Here is a 23,512-nt window from a genome sequence, read left to right as displayed (position 1 = left end):
TCTATAGTTTTCAGCATACAGATCTTTTACCTCTTTGGTTAGGTTTATTCCTCAGTGCTTTATGGGTTTTGGTACAACAGTATATGGGATTGATCCCTTGATATCTCTTTCTGTTGCTCTATTATTGGTGTATTATTCCCTGTTAACACAAGACCTTCCCAAGTACTCTACCCAATGCCTAGTGAAATTCTCCAATCTGGCTGGTAGTAATAGTAATAGTGCCTGCTACCACTGTGTGAGCACTGGACACCATTCCTTCTAATCTTTTTTATTTCTAATGTTTATTTTTGAGAGGGAGAAAGAGCACGAGTGGGGGAGGAGCAGAGAGAGAGGGAGACACAGAACCTGAAGCAGGCTCCAGGCTCTGAGCTGTCAGCACAGAGCCTGACGCAGGGCTCAAACTCATAAAGCCTAAGATCATGACCTGTGTCGAAGTCCAATGCTCTACTGACTGAGCCACCTAAGCACCCCCTTCTAATCTCTTTGAACCCCCATTATGCTTATGTTGATCATTTTCTTCTGATACTCAAGGGAGACCTTCTGCAGATCTCTGTGATTCTGTGTATCTCTCTTCATTCTGGTATTCTATCCTATAAGCTCTAGCTGCACTGGTCTCTCCAGACTCATAGCTCCATGTCAACTCTGGGAGTCTCCTGGGCTCTGCTTCAGTTCCTGCTCCTGACGCCAGAAACTCGAGGCAAAATGGGGCAATTTTGGAGCTCACCTCTTTCACTTGCCACCTCAAGGATCACTGTCCTTCATTTCCTGGTGCCCAGTGTCTTGAAAACTATTGTTTCATACAGCTTGTATTTAAGTAGGCTCTATGACCAATATGGGGTTTGAACTCATGACCCTGAGATCAAGAGTCACATGCTCTACCGAGTAAGGCAAGTGCCCCAGTTTGTCTGTTTTTTTTTAAGCAGTAGGTAAATCTGTCTCCTGTTACTCCAGCTCAGCTGGAAATGAAAGTTACCAGTATATCTCTTAAAGCTAATTTGTTCAAATTAGCCACCCAGACATCCCTAGCTGTCATTCTTATGTAAAGAGCATTCCCCGGGTGCCTGGGTGGCTCAGTCAGTTAAGCCTCTGACTTCGGCTCTGGTCATGATCTCACAATTTGTCAGTTTGAGCCCCATGTAGGGCTCTGTGCTGATAGTTTAGAGCCTGGAGCCTGCTTTGGATTCTGTATCTCCCTCTCTCTCTGCTCTTCCCCCTGCTCATGCTCTCTCTCTCCTTCAAAAATAAATAAACATTAGAAAAAATAGTAAAAAAAAAAAAAAAAAAAAAAGCATTCCCTCAACACCTAGAGTTATTCAGTTATCTTTAAAAAAAATGATGGGCATTGAAGAGGGTATCTTTTGGGATGAGCACTGGGTGTTGTATGGAAACCAATTTGACAATAAATTTCATATAAAAAAAAAGGTGCTCCTGGAAAAATGTTCAATTATTTCCTATTATCGATATTTAAAGAGTTAACAGGGTAATTTTTAATGCTGACAATTGTGTGGGGAGCCTTCTCTTTTCTGAGATTATGGATTCACAGGTTTTTATATACTCACATGTATAAGTTACTTGCAGCCCACTCAGTAGGAACCGTCAATTTCCTACTGGACTTGGAATTAGTTGTTCCTTCAAAGAGCCGTGGTTCTTTTTAGCAAGGAACAGTATTTAAAAAATAAAGTCTGGGTACTAGGGGTACTCATTACTACTAGTGTTTCATTGCTTCTAGGGCCTTTGAGGACAAAGCTAGGAATAAAAAATATACAATGAGTTGTACTTCTCTTATATGTTGGATTTTGGCTTATCTGTCCATCCTAACCCGCTCCGACCTCTCATTTCTTCCCTGATTATTCTTCACAGCTGTCCCTCATACCCCTTCTCTTGCTTATACCACACTTGGTGGAACTACTGAAGCACCGCTTGCTACACACTCAGGTGCTAGTTATTTTTGTCCCTGAGTCGTAGGACATTGCATGACTTTGACCAAGAATCTCATTAAACAAAACTGAAGTGATATTGCTTAAAATAATGTGTAGCAACATTTACTTGCTGAACACGAATGTTGTAATACCACATCTCTGTTAATTATTTACCTATGAAATCAAACAGAATTTTTAAAGAAGGTTTTGTTTTCTATACCATTAAATAATTCCTGAGTGTAGGGCACTATGATTGACACTGGAGACATGAATGAGTCTAAGACAGCGTCTAATGTTACAGCCTCTGGGCTTTAATGCTTTGTTGGCGAGACATAGCATGAGTACCAGTACAAATGCAATTGCTATCTTCTAAGCCAGAAAGTAGGCCAGGGACTTTATACATAGTCTACAATCCTAACAGCCCTGCAAGGTGTATAGTGTGATTCTGGTTGTTTTTTGTTGTTTTTTTTTCCTTAAATAATCCCTATTTTTTTCCAGATGAGGAAACTGTGCAATTGCAAACTCTCTCAATCTCAACTAACTTAGCTAGTAATCAACAGAGCCAAAGTAAACCCAGATTCATCTAGTGCCAAAACCTGAATCCATTTCACTATGCCAAACTACCTCTTAGAAGGAGTGATAAAGTGTGCCCTGACTTCAGCAAGGTTTAAGGATTTTGCTTTCATTCCACCCCACCTCCTTTCTGACACTGTGCTACTTATGTGAAAGAAGGGCTTATTGAGAGGTTTCCCCAGTGGCTTGTATCTCAGGGACTCCATTTTGTTAAATTCCTTTACTGATGAAGGAATTAAGATACTTATAACGTTGGCTACCGATACTAAATTAGGCAAGAACAGCTGTCACCAATCCTGGCTTCACATTAGAACAGTAATTCTCATCATTGGCCACACACTATAAGCACCTGCTTTTAAAAATCCTGATGCTCAGGTCACATCCTAGGGTAGTTAAATCAGAATCTCTGGGGGTAGGTCCCAGATATCAGTATTCAGCTCAAAAGCTGACTAGTGATTCTAATTTGCAATCAGGAATGAGGTTTATAGCTTTAGAATACAGGGATAACATTTGCTAAGTGACTTTAATAAGGGGGCAAGGAGAAGACTCCTATACGAAAAACATAAAACTAAAGGAAATGGGTAGATACAAGGGCAATTTGAAGTCAGCAAGAAGTATGGAGACAGGTGTTTCCAAGGATCCAGAGTCTCCATTCCAGGGTAGTTTGAGGGAAAGAGAGACTGCTGTTAAGTTAGCCTGGTTCAGGTAAGTTAGCATTCTTACCTGTGTGGCTCCAAAGACTATACTTTCTATTAGGTCACACTGATTCCTAGTAGTAACAGCTGGCACTATGGGCCAAATGCTTGACCTGTTTTCATACAACTTTAGGAGGCAAGTCTCTATTTTACTTATGACACATAAAAAGATGCAAGATAGCTTATATGTATTTCTAAATAAGTCATCTAGACTAGTAGCTCCTGACCATGGATCCTTGGGGGATACTGAATTTCTAGAAGAATGCACACAAAAGCACTGCCTGTAGATTGAACACATCCTATCATTAAATGCTGCCGTGATTACAGAATGTAAATTCTTCTGAAAGTATTATTAAATCCCTAATAATGTATAATTTTTATACTTTTTATCAATCTGCACATACTAAAATAACATCTATTATCATGTGAGAGTTTCCAATTTTTTTTTTAATATTAAAAAGGGTCCTCTTGTGGAGAACCTTCATACCTTGTAAATGGGAATGTAAAATGTTACAAGCCTTTTTGAAAACCAGCCTGGCAGTTTTTCCTTTTTTTCATTTTTATTAAGCTTTTTATTTTAATTCCAGTATAAGTAACATACAGCATTAGTTTAGATGTATAATATAGTGATTCAACAGTTCTATACATTACTCAGTGCTCATCATAACATGTGCCCTCCTTAATCGCCATCACCTATTTCCCCCATCCCCTCACCCCCTTCCCCTCTGGTAACCATCTGTCTTTCCTCTATAGTTAAGAGTCTGTTTCTTGGTTTCTCTCTTTTTCTTTTGTTCATTTGTTTCTCAAATTCCACATGTAAGTGAAATCATATGGTATTTTTCTTTTCCTGACTGACTTCTTTCACTTAGCATTATACTGTCTAGCTCCGCCCATGTCATCGCAAAGATTTCATTCTTTTCTATGGCTGAGTAACATTCCATTATATGTATATACATATATACATATACACACACATACATATGTACATATATATATATGTATAGGTGTGTATGTATATGTGTGTGTGTGTGTATCTCACATCTTTATCCATTCATCTATCGATGGTTACTTGGGCTGCTTCCATAATTTGGCTGCTTCCATAATTTGGCAGATAATGCTGAAATAAACATAAGGGTACATATATTCTTTTGAATTAGTGTTTTTGTATTCTTTGGGTAAATACTTAGTAGTGTGAATACTGGATCATAGGGTAGTTCTATTTTTAATTTTTTGAGGAACCTCCATACTGTTTTCCACAGTGGCTGCATCAGTTTGCATTCCCACAAATAGTGCAAGAGGGTTTCCTTTTCTCCACATCCTCAGAGTTTGGCAGTTCCTTAAACAGTTACAGAGACATACCACAGAAATTTCACTCCTAACTACCTACTCAACAGAAACAAAAACCTATGTCTACACAAAGGCTTGTATATGAATATTCATAGCAGCACTAATCATAATAGTTGAAAACTAGAAATAATCCAAATGTCCATCAATGCATGAGTGAACCAGATGCAGTATAGCCGCACAACAGAATACTATTTAGCAATAAAAAGGAACTACTGATATGTACTACGACACAAATGAACCTCACAAATGTTATACTAAGTAAAAGAGACAAGACACACAAAAAAACCTATATTCTGTATGCCTTCATTTATATGGAATATCCAGAAAAGGCAAATCAATACAGACAGAAAACAGATCAGTGTTTGCCTGGAGCTGAGAGTGGGGGTGGGGACCGACTATAAAAGGGACATGAGGAGGGGTGCTTGGGTGGCTCAGCTGGTTAAGCGTCCAGCCCCTGGTTTCAGCTCAGGTCATGATCTCACGGTTTTGGGTTTGAACGCCACATCAGGCTGTGCGCTGACAGTGTGGAGCTTGCTTGGGATTCTCTTTCTCTCCCTCTCTCTCTCTCTCTCTCTCTGCTCCTCTCTCATGCTCTCTCAAAAATGAATAAATAAACTTAAAAAAAAAAAAAAAAAGGAAATGAACTTTTGGGCAGGAGTTGGGGTGGGGGCGTTATGGAAATGTTCTGAAACTGGATTATGGTGATAGTCGCACAACTCTATTACACGTTTGCTAAAAATAACTTAATTGTACATTTCCAATGGGTGAATTTTACAAAGTGTAAATTATACCTCAATAAGGCCGTCCAAAAATATTGTGAAAGGTAATTGATGAGATTTTTAAAAGGGGAGGTATCCTTAAGTTGAAAAACTGGAAGCCAGTGATGCAGACTATGGTGAAAGAATTCTGCAAGGGCAAGTGTACATTTGGTGATCATTTTGCAACATATACAAATATTGAATCATTATGCTATACACCTGAAACATGTTATATGTCAATTATCTAAGTAATTTTAAAGACTTTTAATTTTTTAGAGAGAGTGTGAGGGGGGAAAGGGGCAGAGGGAGGGAAAAACAGGGAGAGAGGGAGGGAAACAGGGAGAGGGAGAGGGAGAGGGAGAGGGAGAGGGAGAGGGAGAGGGAGAGGGAGAGGGAGAGGGAGAGGGAGAGGGAGAGGGAGAGAGAGAGAGGGAGGGAGGGAGGGAGGGAGGGAGGGAGAGAGGGAGGGAGGGAGGGAGGGAGAGAGGGAGGGAGGGAGGGAGGGAGGGAGAGAGAGAGAGGGAGGGAGGGAGGGAGGGAGAGACAGGCAGAGAGAGAGAGAGAGGATCTTAAGCATACACCACATTCAGCACAGAGCCCAATGTGGGGCTTGATCCCATGACTCTGGGATCAGACCTGAGCCGAAATCAAGAGTCAGATGCTCAACCAACTGAGCCACCCAGGCGCCCCAATTTATCTCAGTAATTTTTAAAAAGTTAATAAAAAATATGTCTTAAAAAAAAGAAAAAGAGTGTACATTAAAGGAAGTAAAATATTAATTCTCCGGGTGGGTAAAATCTTTCAGTAAATACTCAAACTTCTATAACACTTAAACCACAGAACTACACAATATATATTTGCTTAACTTATAAATGTAGTTCTAATGCTTCCTAAGCATCCACATTTCATACAAGTTGCTCTGCCTTCTGTAGGAGGTGCCCTGAGTGCACAGCCCTTGACAGAACAGAGTCAAGTACATGAATCAACCACAATAGATGGTAGAATGCAAGTGACAAAAGAAAAGTACTAAAGCGCTCTTGCTGCTCAGTAGAAGGAAAGATAACTGGTGGGGGCAGAACAGAAAAGGCCTCATTGAAAGAAGTGGCAAGTAAGCTTGGCCTTAAGGACTGGGGAAAATTCCAAAGGTGGCAGTGTGAAGTGGGAAAGCACAGGATCAGGAAATAGGCCAGTCTGGTTGAAGCGTGGGGCTCAAAAAGAAAGGTAACAGGACACAGGCTGGAAATGTATGCTAGGTCCAGATGCCAAAGAGCTTTGAAAGCCATACCATGGAGCCCCAACTTTGTTTTGTAAGCAAAGAAGTAGCTCCTGAAGAAAATGAGTTGTCTGAAACAACCATGGATGAAGGTAATCCGACAATGGGAGAAAATGGAGGGGTAGAGCATCAAGGCAGGGGGATACACGGGAGATTGCTGCATGAAGTTCAGACAGCCTCAACCAGGGATAGGGCAGTAGAAGAAAAAGGAGGGGCAGACTCTGATTCTCTGGTCCTAGTAAGGAGGGGAGGTTCATCTCGAATTACACTTCATCTTTTTTTTTTTTTTTTTTTTTTTTAATTTTTTTTTTTTTTTTTCAACATTTATTTTTGGGACAGAGAGAGACAGAGCATGAACGGGGGAGGGGCAGAGAGAGAGGGAGACACAGAATTGGAAACAGGCTCCAGGCTCTGAGCCATCAGCCCAGAGCCCGACGCGGGGCTCGAACTCACGGACCGCGAGATCGTGACCCGGCTGAAGTCGGACGCCCAACCGACTGCGCCACCCAGGCGCCCCTACACTTCATCTTTTAAGGGCTTCTGCTTTGTTACTCTCCCCAACTCTCAGGAATTTGTCTGTCTCCCACTGACAGTTAAAAGTCCATAACTGAGATCTTTGGCGGTCTGTTTCAGAAGACACGTTTTCATTCATTTTGTTTTTTCCCCAAACAAAAGGATACTATTTGGTAAATAAATTCCTTTCATTTAGGGAAGTGCCACCATATGCAAGGAATGAGTTTTTAATTCTAATTCTGCCAGTTTTAAAATAGGATGCTAATTTTGAAAGACTGGCCTCAATCCTATGTTATGTTCAATTTCAATCTGGTTTTGAGAAATAAGCCAAATAGTTAAGTAGACCACAAGGCACCGAGTTGCCATGAAATAAAAACCGGTATGCTCTTCGCAGAGCTCCTGCTAAACACTGAAGTTCCCCTTTAATGTCTACCAGCTTTTTAAGTAAATAAACAGCATAAAACAAAATACTATCGTTTAAGTACACAGAATTATTTTTAGTGCTAAGATTTAAAAAAAATTTTTTTTTTTTTTACAGACTTTTTACAATACATGTTTGCATAAGCCACAGCTTACTTGCTCTGTGACCTTAGATGAGTCACATCCTCTTAGGGCCTTAGTTGTTTCTACAACTGTGAGATCAAAGAGACCAGGTAGGAGCTAAGTAACATGGGTTAAGTTGACCTTCAACGACTGCAGTATGAAAGGGTTCTTGCTAACTTAAAACATTATGTTAGACATCTAAAGTCAGATTAGTAATTGCCTACTCTTTTAGTCTTTAGAACACATCAATAAGCCTTTTCTCCATTGTTGCCATGTGTATGGCACTATACTAATCATTGTTAGGGACAGAAACCAGTTGAAGACAGTCCCTGCCTTCATGCTGTCTGAAACACAGAAGGAAAACAAACATAACCATGTGTGATATTAAATGGCAATAAAATTTAGATAAACTGAGTTTGACAAACATCATCCCCATATACCCCTACCCTTTGAGGGCAATGTCAAAAGTAATGATTATATTCCATGGAATATAATCTTTAGAGGAGGCAGCATGCTGGTATGGACACAATATGGACACAGTACGGCAGGTTCCCCATTCATAGTTCATAATGGTAGTTTCACTTCTGCAAAATAATAATGGAATAAAGTTCCTAAGTGATGGAGTATGTCTAGGATTCAGTTAATACCTCATTTCTTTAACTTATACGTTAGAAAACATGGAATTGATATCTATTACTTAGATCTTATCATTAATGTAGAGGGAAGGCCATATGCTAAAACATCTCTGACATCATTGTTACGTCTTGCCTGCACTCTGAGCTTGACCAGAACAGCATCATAAGAGGAGGAATAACTGGTATCCATAGCAACATCACCAGACTGGGACAATGTAAAAAGCCGTAGCCTAGCAACTGATGACGAGAGATGTGTGTAGGGGGAATTCTTCCAGTTCTGCAAATGACAAACATGCAGCACTGAATGCGACTGGTAATACTAGGGCAATGTGGAAAATCTGACTTATTTCTAGAGGGTTGGGAATGTCAGCCTCGTAAAACCTTAGTACTATGCTGCATAGTTTTAAACAGGAAAAGCAAGCAAACACCTCCTCACTGCCCACAACAGCAATCGTGTGCAGGGAAAGTACCTTATGTGTCATGACCGAAATAGAAAAGAAATTTTTTTGCAGCACTAAACATCTCAGTCTCTGTTTCTCATTATATAAATTTGAAATTCATCTCACTGAAATTTGGTGAGAGGGGAAGCTGCCCCTGGTCCTAGAGAAGGATGGATAGGTTCTGCATGTAAAAAATGGATAGGTTCTGCACCTATCCGTTGAATGCAGCGCTACAAAGCTACCAGACTCACAACATACCACATAACGTGAGAAGGTCCCCTTAAAAATCTTGTTTTTAACAGAGATCACATACATTTACGTGGACATTTAGAGAGGGAAGGAAACATCTAATTCAATTCCCGTTTTACTGACACAGAAATTGAGACTCGGTGAGGATTTATTTAAGGTCAGAAAGGGACAGAGCATGGGCTAGAACTGAGGTCGTCTGTTTTCCAGGCCAATTCTTCCCACTAAACATGATACTACATTTTTTCCTTATGTAAACAGGAATACTGTTTGGACTTTATGGGAATGAGAAATAAATTTCTCTTACGTAAAGCCACTAAGATCTTGGGGTTCATCTTTTATAATAGTGATATCCTACCTAATATAACCATATATGGGTCTACCCTACCCGAAGACGATCTAAAAAATATATTCATGAACACAGTTCATGAGTTCAAGCCCCAAGTTAGGCTCTGAGCTGATAATTCAGAGCCTGGAGCCTGCTTTCAATTCTGTGTCTTTCTCTCTCTGCCCCTCCTTCCCTATCTCTCTCTCTCTCTCTCTCAAAAATAAACATTAAAAAAATTTTTTTAAATAAAAAATGAAAAAAAATTTGGTGATTCTGGGTTAAGTTATAGTGTCATAGGAATTTACCCAAATCTGTGATTATCAGAGATCTTACCTTAGTACAAAAAGACCAACAGCTTCTCTAGTTGGAACAAAATGGTATACATGTACAAAAAAGGGGTACTGTTACAACTGTGTCTACTATTCCAGTTAGAATGGTGGAACCTTAGCAATAAGCCACTCCAACTCCTTCAGAAAACGAAGCCCATTAAAGTCCAGGACTCTTTCCACTGATGCTGTTATGGCTGAGACTGGCTATCTGTTCACCAACCCATTTCTCCCTAGGCACAAAGCTGGCCTACATTTCCCAGACTCTCTTGTAACTGAGTGAGACCCTTTGGCCAAGTTCTGACCAGTCAATGAGCAGAAGGTATGTGCATCATTTCCAGGCATGACCCACAGAAACCTTCCAGATTCTTTCCCTTCTGCTGCAACCTTGGGAAGCCACCTGTTGAACGTGGCAGAGCCACAGGATGGAAGGAGATGGCTGCATCACTGAATCACTGCCTGAATTGTGGGCCACCCATCAATTGGGATTACCAGTTTTTTTTTTTTTTTTTTTTTTTTTTGGGAATACCAGTTTTTAACTCACTCTATTAAACTACTAAGATTTGAGGATTTATCTGTTACAGAAACTTCAGTATTAATAAAATCATAACTTGGGCTACTCTTCTACTAAATGGTGAATACACTCCTTTGGGGTTTTTTTCTTTATCAGTATTATACTATTTACTCCCAAAGAGATGGCTTGTTTTACTTCTCAGTAAGAGTACCATTAAAAGTAACAAAGGACTGGGACTGTAATTTTGGCAAGTCACTTAACCTCCATGGGTCTCAGCTTCCTTAACTATTAATAAATTAGTGATCTGTGTATCATATTTTTAAATACACAGCTAAAAACCTTTTTTCTAATAAGATATTAAGCAGAACTTCGATATAATAAAACAAAAATGCTCAGGTTGGAATGGAAATGGGGAAGGGGAAAAGAATCCACTAGATTTCAGTTATTCCTTGCAACTACTCCTGAGGCACCTCTTGGAGACCTATGGCACCTGGGAACACAGTTCGAGAATCGCTGATCTAAACCAGCAGTTTTCCAAATTATGTGAGTTTTTTGTTTTGGGTCTTCTTTTTATTTTACTTTTTTCAGAACTCTTTTCTATATGAAATCTTATGATAAGCCTCAATAAACAGATACTGATAAAGGAAATCTTATATTAATATTAAATATTTTAGAAATTTAAAAGTATAAAATCTTAAAACTCAGAACAATGAGGCTTTTTAGAAACAATCTGAAATTAAACAATAAGGATGACAGTAGTAACTTTACTCACTATGATGTATCTGTGGATTTAGTTGTGATTTTAAAATACCGAAAACAAATTTTTTTTTTATACACCCAGTGAAGCAGTTACAAATGCCATTAGTTTTTACACAGTGCACACACCTTATAATAGTACTGGAGAGGGACAGGGAAGGGTGTATGCCAATGTCTCCCCAAAGCCAATGTAAGTTGGCAGCACAAAGTGGGGTACTAAATACCTTTCATACATTAAATGTGGCATCTGTTTCAAGACAATACATGGTATCTGTTTTGGTAATGGTTCTTCAAAGTGTTACAAATTTTTAAAAACAATCAAATTTGCAGAATCTCTGAAAAGCATTTTATAAACCACGGTCCAGCTATACACTGGAAGTCCTTTTTCAATTCTAAAAATTATGATATCATTGGATTACTGTCCTGGACTCCAATGAAGAGCAATGAAGAAGATGCTAACAGGATCAAAACATGACCTGCTTTTCTGCTGATTATGTTTACTCACTGAATACAGAGATTTCCTTTCTCAAGGCAACAATATTTAGGGGCGAGAACCATGGGTTAACCAGCACAGGTAGCAAAAGAGTAAACAGTTTGCTGACAATTTTTTTCCTCTGCCAATAAACTACAACCTTCCTACCACCTGCAACCCATTTGCCAGGTACAAAATTTAAAGACCTCACCTCACATCAGGCAGGGTCAGCTCATTTAACTCTACTTCATCACTCCAACAATGATACACTAAGCTGTCTACAGGGATGGAGGGAATCTAGATTCAATGTCCAAAAAAGGCTGATTGCCATTGTATTAAGTCAAATCTAGGAGTATTAAGAAGAATTACTCCTACTGTGATTTACCTAATCTTGGGCCTTTCGACCCCCCCAAATTTAGACAATATGCTAGAACCTTAGGCTCTCTTCTTTTGAAAAAGATAATCAGAATTAGAAAGAGTTGTAAATAATACAACAAACCTGAAGACTCCAGGATCAGGCATGGCTTTCTCTTTGGTAAATAATTAAGAACAGGTTCAAATAATCAAGACACAAATCCACTAATAAAAACATATGCTGACAGGTCACGATCTCGCGGTCCGTGAGTTCGAGCCCTGCGTCAGGCTCTGGGCTGATGGCTCGGAGCCTGGAGCCTGTTTCCGATTCTGTGTCTCCCTCTCTCTCTGCCCCTCCCCCGTTCATGCTCTGTCTCTCTCTGTCCCAAAAATAAATAAAAAATGTTGGAAAAAAAAAAAAAATTTAAAAAAAAAAAAAAAATTAAAAAAAAAAAAAAAAAAAACATATGCTGAAATAACAAGCAATTACCACCCTAATGTGTTTAACCTACTAATTAGCAATAGTACCAATCTGGAAAAAGCTGGAAATGCTGTCTTCATAGAGAGAGCTCCTAGATGCAAAAGCCCCTTTTCTGCTCTAGCTGAAGTGATCCTCTCAACAAATCATTTTCAATCCTCTTAGCACACCCTTGACATAACAAATAGAAATTGCTAAAAGTGGATCCCAACCTTTGTATTCATTCTACTCAGTGACTCTGAAGTTAAGGGGCATCCAAGACAATAATATTCAGTGAATATTAACTAAAAATGAAGCCAATGAGATAGAAATACATGTGAGGAGGTGTTTATTTCTGATCGACTGACTACCCATCTTTGAAAATGTACAAAAACCAATCTTCAAACCAGTGGTTAACCTGTAACCAGTGTAAAGCCTTGGGCAATGTCACTAAACTTCTGATCCTCAATTTCCTTATTTGTCAAAAAAGGAATAATTAGCACTGCCTCCATCACAGAGTTATGATGATACCAGAGTAGGTACCATGAATGAATGTCCTTTGGAAATTTAAATTACTGTTATTTGGGGGCACCTGGGTGGCTTGTCAGTCAAGCATCTGACTCTTGGTTGGCTCAGGTCATGATCTCACCATCATGAGATCAAGCCCCATATTAGGCTCTGCACTGGGTGTGGAGCCTGCTTAAGATTCTCTCCTTCTCCTCTGTCCCCACCTCTCTCAAAAAAAAAATAATAATAATAAATAAATAACTGTTATTTGGTTGGGAAATAATCTTGTTTTCATAACTGCTTTCAGGGATAGGCTGACTAAAAACTACCATGTCTTTTTCTACAAAAACATGTAAAGGAGGCAGACTTTAAGAAGAAAACAAGCGGGATGCCTGGGTGGCTCAGTTGGTTGGGTGTCTGGCTTTGGCTCAGGTCATGATCTCACTGTTTGTAAGTTCAAGCCCCACGTCGGCCTCTGTGCTGACAGCTCGGAGCCTGGAGCCTGCTTCGGGGTCTGTGACTCCTTCTCTCTCTGCCCCTCCCCAACTTGTGCTCTGTGTCTCTATGTCTCTCAAAAAATTAATAAATGTAAAAAAAAAATTTGTTTTTAAAGAAGAAGAAAACAAGCAAGACATCCCCCACCCTAAAAGGTACAAAAGCCCATTCAGCAATTAAAACTACTTTTGATGAGCAGCTGTTCACTGTAAAGTGCTCTAGAAGCAAGAATGGCTACATGTCACCCACCAGCAGCAGAGCGACCGTGACACTAATGGCAACTACTTAAAAGCCTTTAACCCTGAGAAGGAAACCAGGGAAAAATTTGCTTCGAGAAGTGTGCCAGATGCAGAGATGCAAATCCCAAATGGGCTGTTTAAAGAACAAGGATCTGTTTACTCTTCAGAGGAAAATTAGTCTTTTCAGGGAAGATCAGCTCCAGCTAGTATGCACACTGTATTCTTTGTGTGTGCGGAAGATGTTAGAGGCAGACTGAGGAATATAGCTCCCAACAGGCAGGAAACAAACAAAGCACCTGTTTGCACCAACTTCCTCCCACATGTGCCATATCAGACACCAGCTCAGAAGAGTGGCTCTTCTGGGAACAGAGAGTGTGGGGGTGGGTGAGAAGATGGGGCATCACAGAGGGCAAAGGTCAGGGAGGGGGAGCTGACACTCATCTGAATACAGCTCCAGTCACTCTGAGTGTACAAATTCTTAGGTGACACCCAACAAAAGGTACCAGAACAGAATCTCAAACTCAGAGAGCTCAGATGGGAGATTTGACTCAAAATTTCTACCTTCAAAACACACGCCCAATATAACCCTTCTCACCACCTCCATAATCAACACTACCATCAAGTCTCCTCTTGGAAAGTCCTTCACTGATCTCTGTGCTTCCACCCAGGCCCTACAATCCATTTTCCTGCAGCAGCTAACATAATCTTTTAAAAACAGTTATCGGGGAGCCTGGGTGGCTCAGTCGGTTAAGCGTCCACCTTTGGCTCAGGTCATGATCTCGCGATTTGTGGGTTCAAGCCCCGCGTCGGGCTTTGTGCTGACAGCTCAGAGCCAGGAGACTGCTTCGGATTCTGTGTCTCCCTCTCTCTCTGCCCCTCACCCACTTGCGCTTTCTCTCTCTCTCAAAAATAAACATTTAAAAAAAATTAACAACAGTTGTCAATCACATCATGATGCTCCCCTGCCAAAAACAGATCACTGGCTTTGCAGCACACTGAATAAGATCCCAAATCTGTCTCATGGCTTAGTAAGGCCCTACATAATCTAGCCACTGACTGTCCCTCTGACTTCATCTCCCACACTCTTCCCAAACTGACTACACCCCAGTCACATCAACCTGCTTTCCATTCATTCCTAGGCTTTTAAATGCCTGCAATATTCTTTCACTTCTTCTTAATCTATTAGGTGCCTGTTCAAATCTCATCCCTTCAAAGGTTCCTTCTCGACAGCCCTATCCAAAATTGAGCTGTCCCTACAGCTACCACTTTCTCCCCTTTACCTGGCTATATGTGATTATAGCACTTACCACTTCTGACTCGTATTATTTATGTATTTCTTTCTTTATCATCAATCTCCTACATTATCTCAGAACAGGGAAATTTATCTTGTTCACTGCAGTATCTCTGTTACACAGAACAGTTCCTTCATACATAGTAGGTATACATCATAAATATTTGTTGAATGACTTTTTCTTTTTATTACCAAATATATATAAAGATAAATACACAAAACATATATACACTGTTTAATAAGTAATTGTAAAGCAAACATCCACTTAATTACTACCAAGGCCAAGAAGTAGACCATCCCAGAGGCCACCTCCCCAAGCACTTTTTTTCCTGATGACAACCCTCTCCCCTTCACACTCCTCAGGTAACCATTATCCTCAATTTTGTAATGAACATTACCTCCATTTTCTTTAAGGACCATACAGTTTTACTACTTATGTGTGAAGAATGATAGGTTTTTCAGCCTAATAAAGATAAATGTTAGGGAGAATAAAACTGTGAAAACATTTTTGGAGGGCACGATGATAATATCTATTAAAAAGTTAAATGTACACACCTTTTGACCTAGATACCTCACTTATAGGAATTCAATCCAAGGAAAGGCTGATATAAGAGTACCAAGATATGTACACAAGGATGTTCACTGCAGCTGTTTGTAACTAAAACACTGTAACCAATGCACATGGTTTTCAATACAAAATGGTTAACACTAACTATGGTATGGCCTTTTGAACATGGAGTACTATATACAACCATTAAAAATATGAAAAAAACGCAAAAATACATAAAAAAATTAACAAAACATTTTGTTTTTTTTTAAAAAAGCAAAAATAGAAAAGTTATGTGTGACATATGGAAAAATACAAATATATTAACACCAAACTGTTATTAGTATTTCCTTTAACAGAGGATCATGGGGGATTTTCACTGTTTATATCAAACATTTCTATATTGTCTAAATTTTACTTTACAATGAAACGTGAGTTCTTTTTGCCATCGGGGGGAAAAAACACTCTATAAATTTTTTAATGAAAAACCTATGAGTGGAAACTTCAGGCAAAGGCAAACATAGAATCTTCAGTATCTTGTAAAAAATATTCAGTGAGGCTTAGTCCCTTAAGAAGCCACCCTATCCTAGCTATAGAAACCACGTTTCAGAAAAGAATACCTCACTGGATGCAAAGTTTTAATAGACATAGATTTCAAACTGCCTGGCTTCACTTAAACTACAAGTGAATCTTTGTTCCTTTATTTCAACCTCTTTATCACCAATCTTCAGACTATTCCTCCAGGCATCTCTTGGACTAAGCCCTTCCAGTTTAAAATGCAGGCTTTGATTTCTCCTGGCCTCAGACCTAGGCCTAACTTCCTGTTAAATTCTTTTTGTCCCCTGCCCTACCTGTGATTCTATAGTAACAACCCTTTTTCTCTTCACCCAGCTTTTGGAACAGCCCTTTTTATATACTGCCCCCAATATAGCTTCTCTTTTTGACACAAGTAGATAGTAATACCCAAAGCCATAGTGACTAGACACGTGACTATAATTCTGGTTGTGAGGAAGGGAGAGGTTTGTTAGAGATACTTATAGAGCTGCAATGAGGGGGGAAAGGACCAACAGGGAGGGCCGTGTCAAAATAAAAGTTAAAATATAGCACAATACTGAAACAAATAAGGGGAAAAATAATGACTTTTAAGGTGAATTCTCACGAGTTTAGCATCCAGGGCTGCACACAGAGCAACTATAGACCCTCATGGGACTCTGTTCAAAAGCAGTCACTATCAGCTTTCCAAAGGGGAACCTCTGACTCCTTCTCCACACTACAGACCATTTTGGGCTCTAAGAACAGATAAGATGACAAGATAGTTGGAGGCAGAGTTTTTTTGTCCAGAGTGCATGTACCCCGTGAGGCAGAGTGGGAGTCATAATGATACCCAACCCCAAATGACGGCCAATCCTCCCACGAGAAAAGTTTTTCAGTAAAAGCTGAAATGCTGATTTCCGTCTCCATCAGGAAGGTCAGAGGACCACAGGGCCAGTCACTCAGAAATTGACCAACATACAGACCGCTGGAGAAGTCACAGCATAACACAAAAAGTACTTGCAGCTTTAGGTCAGTACCCCAAAACTCTGTCCATTCTGTAGTCACTCTCCTCAGTTCATGAAGATTGGGTTTTTATGCAATTCCAGAAGGAGAATCTATGAAGACAACACTAGATCTCTAGGCAACTGAGTCACCATTATCTGTAGCTTGCCTGTCATAGTGTTGACATCCATGGTCTCTTTGACCACTGGTTTCTAAACAGAACAGATACAGTCTAAGAATGTATTTGAAACAGTCAAGAGTGTCCTTCCACAGAGTGCATGAAGGGGCAGTATATTTTTCAGAAAGTTATAGTTCTAAATATTTCTTTATTAGGTACCTTAGCTTGTCATTTAATGACAAAAACACAACCACCTATCTTTTATTGAATGGCCACTCTGCTAGATACCTGCTTATCTGTGTGTGTGTGTGTGTGTGTGTGTGTGTGTGTGTACACACAGTCCCTGCTGCCAAAGCGTTTACAATCTAACAGTACCCATCAAAGAACACTGTTCTTCCATCTCTTCTATGGCTGACTCTTCACCCCGCAGGTCTCACCTCAAATGTTATCTCCTTCCTACCTACTCTTTCTAAAGTTGCTCTCGACTTTCTGGTCATTTACCATCACATCATCCTTCACAGTACCTACCACAACCTATAGTTATCTTGTGGATTTGTTTAGTTATTTATATACCTCTTCCTAGTAGCTTCACATATCATATGTCTTATGTTCCCCCACTGTATCCCATTGTGCCTTGCTCAATAAATATTTACTGAATGCTGAAATTAAAGGAGGTCTTAAATAAATAAGTAAATAAATAAATAAATAACTTACTCACTATTTTACTCAAAAGAATAGAAAGCCAGTTAATCATTAAAGGAGAAGCAGCGGGGAAGGTGGATCTGGGACTTTTTCAAAGAATGCAATTAAACATTTGAAATCTCTTCCCACTGGTCATGGCAGCCCTTAGTCATATGGTCATAAGCATACGTACCTTTAGTGTGTAAATATGTTATTGAATGTATGGAACCTCCAAGGAAAGTGGAACCACTGTGAACACTTCCCACAGACAACACTAACATCCAAGAGTTGGACCTTCTGGCAAAAAACACCTCAAAATGGTTGTTATGGGTCAAAATCCCTATGTTGAAGTCCAAACTCCAGTACCTCAGAATGTGACCTTTTTGGAGACAAAGTCTTTACAGTGGTAATCAAATTAAAAAGTGGTTATTATGCTGGGCCCCAATCCAATATGTTGTTCTTATAAGGAGAGGAAATTTGAAAACCGAGAGAATTACATATAGAGGAAAGAGACATAAGGAGAAGGCAGCCATCTACAAGCCAGGGAGCAAGATCTGGAACAGACCCTTCCTTTCTAGCTCTAAAAAGGAATCGACCTGGGGTGCCTGGGTGGCTCAGTCGGTTGAGCGTCCGGCTTCAGCTCAGGTCATGATCTCATGGCTTGTGAGTTCGAGCCCCGCGTCGGGCTCTGTATGGACAGCTCAGAGCCTGGAGCCTGTTTCAGATTCTGTGTCTCCCTCTCTCTCTGCTCCTCCCCTGCTCGTGCTCTGTCTCTCTCTCTCTCAAAAATAAATAAATAAACATTAAAAAAAAAATTTTTTTTAATAAAAAGGAATCAACCCGTAAGACACCTTGATTTTGGACCTCCAGCCTCTAGAACCACAAGATAATACATTTCTGCTGTCTAAGCCATCCACTTTGTTATAGCAGCCCTAGCCACCTAATACAGTTTTCTAAAACCTTCTGAAATTTCTATTTTAAGTTATCTTGGCTCTTCATTCAAGAATAAATATTAGGATTTTTTTTCATTACAAAAATACATATAGTATTAGAAATCCGTGGGGAAATAAACAGCACTGAGACAGAATCAGTATAGAAAACATAACTGGTTTCCTATGCTATATCACACTATAAAATAAGTTCTAGATAGATTAAAGATCTAAATGTAAAAAACAAGCTTAAGTTTTTGTAATTAGCATGGGAAAATATCTTTAGGACTTGGGAGAATAGGACAAATCAAAACACAAAAGAACAAATCATAAAAGAAATGATTAATAAATTTGACTTCAATGAAAGTACACACTTCTGTTTAGTAAAAGACTCCATAAACAAAGTGAAAATTTAACAGCATCAAGAACATGTTAAAATATGCTTACACACCAGTAAGAAAACAGTGAAAGATACAAACAGGCAATTCACAATAAACATAAAAACAAAAGATGCCCAACCTCACTAGCAATTCATGAAATCAAAATTAAAATAAAAATTTAAAAAAAAAACAATAAAAATACCATTTCAGATACATGAGACTAATTTTTTTTTTAAGTAGGCTCCATACCCAACGTGGAGCCCAATGTGGGGCTTGAACCCACAACCCTAAGATCAAGACCTGCACTGAGATCAAGAATCAGACGCCCAACTGACTGAGCCACTCAGGTGCCTGGAGACTGATTTTTAAAACCAACACCAAGTGTTGGTGAAGATGAGAACAATCACACATACTGGCTCTCACACACATTGCAGGTTAAGAATGTAAATTTGTACAACAGTTTTGGAGAGTAATTTGACAACATCTCATGGAGTTGAAGAGGTCTTTACTCTTTTTTTTGAAGAGGTGTTTACTCTTGGACCAAGCAATTCCACTCCTAGGTTTACCAGATTAACACAAATATATCTGCACAAGAACAGTCACTGCAGGAAAGTGTGCAGTAATGAAAAATTAGGAACTTAAAGGTTTATCAATAAAAGAATAAGTATATTGTACTATATTTGCCCAAATAATAAACAGTTGAAATAAATGAACTAGAACTATATTTATTAATATGTCAATCCTTTAAACATAACATTGACCCAAAAGAGTGAAGTATAGAATGATGTGAACATTATCTGTGAGAATGATGCTGCCGTTTATTAAGTGTTTGAAACATGGAAAAATGTTATTAAAAAAATTTTTTTTAACGTTTATTTATTTTTGAGACAGAGACAGAGCATGAACGGGGGAGGGTCAGAGAGAGAGGGGGAGACAGAATCTGAAACAGGCTCCAGGCACTGAGCCATCAGCACAGAGCCTGATGCGGGGCTTGAACTCACGAACCGCGAGATCATGACCTGAGCCGAAGTCGGACGCTTAACCGACTGAGCCACCCAGGCGCCCCGGAAAAATGTTATTATACAATATTAATGGATATAGTATATATAATGGGATATATATGTTGACATACATGCACACACGTGTGTAGTATAAACACATGAATAGGTAGAAGAGTAACTGGAAAAGTGGAGAGGACTGACATGATCAATGTTTTATCTCTTTAAAAAATCTGAATATGACAAAATGTTAAGTATGTCATGGTTTTATAAATGGAAAATGCAAATATCTACATAATTATCCAAAAATTGTAACCCAATACATAATAAACAGTCACTAAGACTGTATACATTAGGTCCTGCAGTCTGAAACCCTGACCCCTACTAGAGAAAATGGGATTAGGATTAAGCATATGGTTCTGCTGCTGGTAGGATGAGGAGTTAGGGAAGGAGGGGGAAAAAGGTGTGACTATTTCATGTACAAAACTGCAGGGAAAAAGTGTAAGAGCATTTCCCAGCCAGTTTCTACAAACTCTAGAGCTATGTATTTTGGGGAAGTAAACTTTAGAAGTCCCTAAGAAATTTTAACCTCCCACCCCCCTTTTTAAGGAGAAATCAATAATTTTTCCCATTCTTTGGTCAACAAGTGCTTATCTGACCTTAGTGTTTTACAAGGAAGTATGAGCAGTGCTTTATTAGTACAAACTGTGAAAATGCCTTCTTTTACTGAAATTTCTAACACTACTGAGATTCATTTTGAAAATATCTTATGTTGGGGCGCCTGGGGGGCTCAATCAGTTAAATGTATGACTTCAGCTCAGGTCATGATCTCGAGGTTTACGAGTTGGAGCCCTGTGTTGGGCTCTGTGCTGACAGCTAGGAGTTTGGAGCCTGCTTCGGATTCTGTGTCTCCCTCTGTCTCTACCCCACCCCCGCTCATGCTCGCTCTCTCTCTCTCTCTCTCTCTCTCTCTCTCTCTCTCTCAAAAATAAATAAAAACATTTAAAAAGTTTTAATAAAAAGAAGAAAATATGTCAACTTCTGAAGGCTGAAAAGGCTAAATGAGAAGCTTATTATTACTGACATTATTATTATTGTGAATAAGACTATTTCTACACTGTTCAAATCACTGTTTTGGCTTGCTGCTGTACATGCAAACTATAAGAAGTTTCTACAGCACCTAAAATATGGTATAAGCTGTAGCAGGTTAAATTAGTGAATGATCACTTCAGGACTCTAACACTAATTAGAACTCTATTATCTTCACTACTACTGTTGGGGAGAAAAATCATTTGGGGGTTCTGGAGGATTCTGCTGTAATGCCAGTGAAAAGTACTGTATTATGTATTTATCAGGATTCTCAGGGCACCTGGATGGCTCAGTTGGTTAAGCATCTGACTCTTGCTTTTGGCTCAGGTCATGATTACACTGTTGGTGAGTTTGAGCCTCATGTCGGGCTCCACGCTGACAGCACAGAGCCTGCTTGGGATTCTGTCTTTCTGTCTCTCCCTCTCTCTGCCCCTTCCCTGCCTGCTCTCTCTCAAAATAAGTAAATAAACTTAAAAAAAAAAAAAAAAAAAGGATTCTCAAAAAGCCTCTAAGTTGTTTTGTTTTTTTAACATTTATTCATTTTTGAGAGACAGAGTGCAAGCAGGGGTGGGGCAGAGAGAGAGGGAGACCCAGAATCCGAAGCAGGTTCTAGGCTCTGAGCTGTCAGCACAGAGCCTGATGAAGGGCTCAAACTCACAAACCGTGAGATCACAACCTGATGTGAAGTTGGACACTTAACCAACCAAGCCACCAAGATGCCCCCCAAAACCTCTAAGTTTTATGTAGTATGGCCCATGTTTCACCTCTCCTTTTTCCGAAAGCAAGGCCCACTGTATTCTTTCCACTTTAAAAAAAAAAAAAAGTTTATTTTTGAGAGGGGTGAGGAGTAGGGGGAGGGCGGGTGCGGGGACAGAGTATCCAAAGCGGGTTCTGTGCTGATGAGCAGAGAGAGCAGAGAGCCAGGTGCAAGGCTCAAACTCACAAACTGCAAGATCATGACCTGAGCTGAAGTTGGACGCTCAACCAACTGAGACACCCAGGCATCCCTCCATTTTTTTTTGTTTTAAGTGGACTCCACACCTGCAGAGCTTGAACTCACGACCCTGAGATTAAGACCTGAGCTGAGATCAAGAGTTAGACACTTAACCGACTGAGCTACCCAGGCACCCCATCTTTCCACTTTTGAGGTAGGATGATAAATGTCTAACATATCCTATTAAACCCCACTGTCAATGCCATCATAGTGTTACTTTCCTTTTTTTTTTTTTATTAACTTGTTTTCTTTTTATGTTTTTAAATTTACATCCAAATTAGTTAGCATATAGTGCCCAACAATGATTTCAAGAGTAGATTCCTTAGTGCCCCTTACCCATTTAGCCCATCCCCCCTCCCACAACGCCTCCAGTAACCCTCAGTTTATTTTCCATATTTATGAGTCTCTTCTGTTTTGTTCACTCCCTATTTTTATACTCTTTTTGTTTCCCTTCCCTTATGTTCATCTGTTTTGTCTCTTAATGTCCTCATATGAGTGAAGTCATGTGATTTTTGTCTTTCTCTAATTTCATTTAGCATAATACCCTCCAGTTCCATCCATGTAGTTGCAAATGGCAAGATTTCATTCTTTTTGATTGCCAAGGCATACTCCATTGTATATATATATATATATATATATATACCACATCTTATTTATCCATTCATCCATCGATGGACATTTGGGCTCTTTCCATACTTTGGCTATTGTTGATAGTGCTGCTATAAACATGGGGGTGCATGTGTCCCTTCGAAACAGCACACCTGTATCTGTTAGATAAATACCTAATAGTGCAACTGCTGGGTCATAGGGTAGTTCTATTTTTAATTTTTTGAGGAACCTCCATACTGTTTTCCAGAGTGGCTGCACCAGCCTGCATTCCCACATGGTGTCACTTTCTAACTCAGAAAGTGAATTACACTTTCTCCAAATAGGTCAGCCTGAGTTTCACAAAAATGAGTCTCACAGAATTTTAGAAGCTAGAAGAGAATTTAGAGGGCATTTTGTCCAAATGAACAAATAAACTGGAATAAAGGTATCCCCAGGGTATCTGAAGCAGTATCTAGGGGATACAAGATGCCATAGAACAAATCTGACTCAATTCCTAGAAAGATCAATTTTACTCAAATATTTTTGAATAGAAATTTAACTGCAAGACACAACATTTTCAAACACTAATATATGCTGGGGACACTTCAGATTCTTCTTCTCTCAGGTTAGAGAATCAAAGTTTGACTAGATACAGAAACACCATCTACATGAAGAAGACATAATTATAAACCATGCTACCATTTATTGAGCACTTACAATATGTTAAACACCATGGTTAGAGATTACGTATATTATCTCATTTGCTCCTCCTAACAGTATCAGGTAATACTGATAATATAATTGTTTCCATTTTATAAAGAAGGAAACTAAGGTTTAAAAAAGTGAGAAAACTTTCACATGTTTCCCCAACTCATAAATAGCAGAGCTGGTCTTTGGCCACAGGGCTGTCTGACTCTAAAACCTGTGACCTTAATTACTGACTTAGAAATCTGAAAGTAAAGCACAGGAAC

The 23,512-nt window shown here is 39.4% G+C and overlaps 1 protein-coding gene across 4 annotated transcripts in view; it reads right to left on the bottom strand.

Annotated features, from left to right (window-relative positions):
- The window catches only part of BICDL1 (BICD family like cargo adaptor 1), a 104,510-nt gene that overhangs the window by 68,557 nt on the left and 12,441 nt on the right, over positions 1 to 23,512 (bottom strand). The gene's annotated exons all lie outside the window — the stretch shown is intronic.

The sequence above is a fragment of the Panthera leo genome, chromosome D3 (genome assembly GCF_018350215.1).
Source record: "Panthera leo isolate Ple1 chromosome D3, P.leo_Ple1_pat1.1, whole genome shotgun sequence".
In the NCBI taxonomy this organism is placed as follows: domain Eukaryota; kingdom Metazoa; phylum Chordata; class Mammalia; order Carnivora; family Felidae; genus Panthera; species Panthera leo.
Note: the sequence above shows the minus strand (reverse complement) of the source record. Positions and strands in the feature narration are given on the sequence as shown.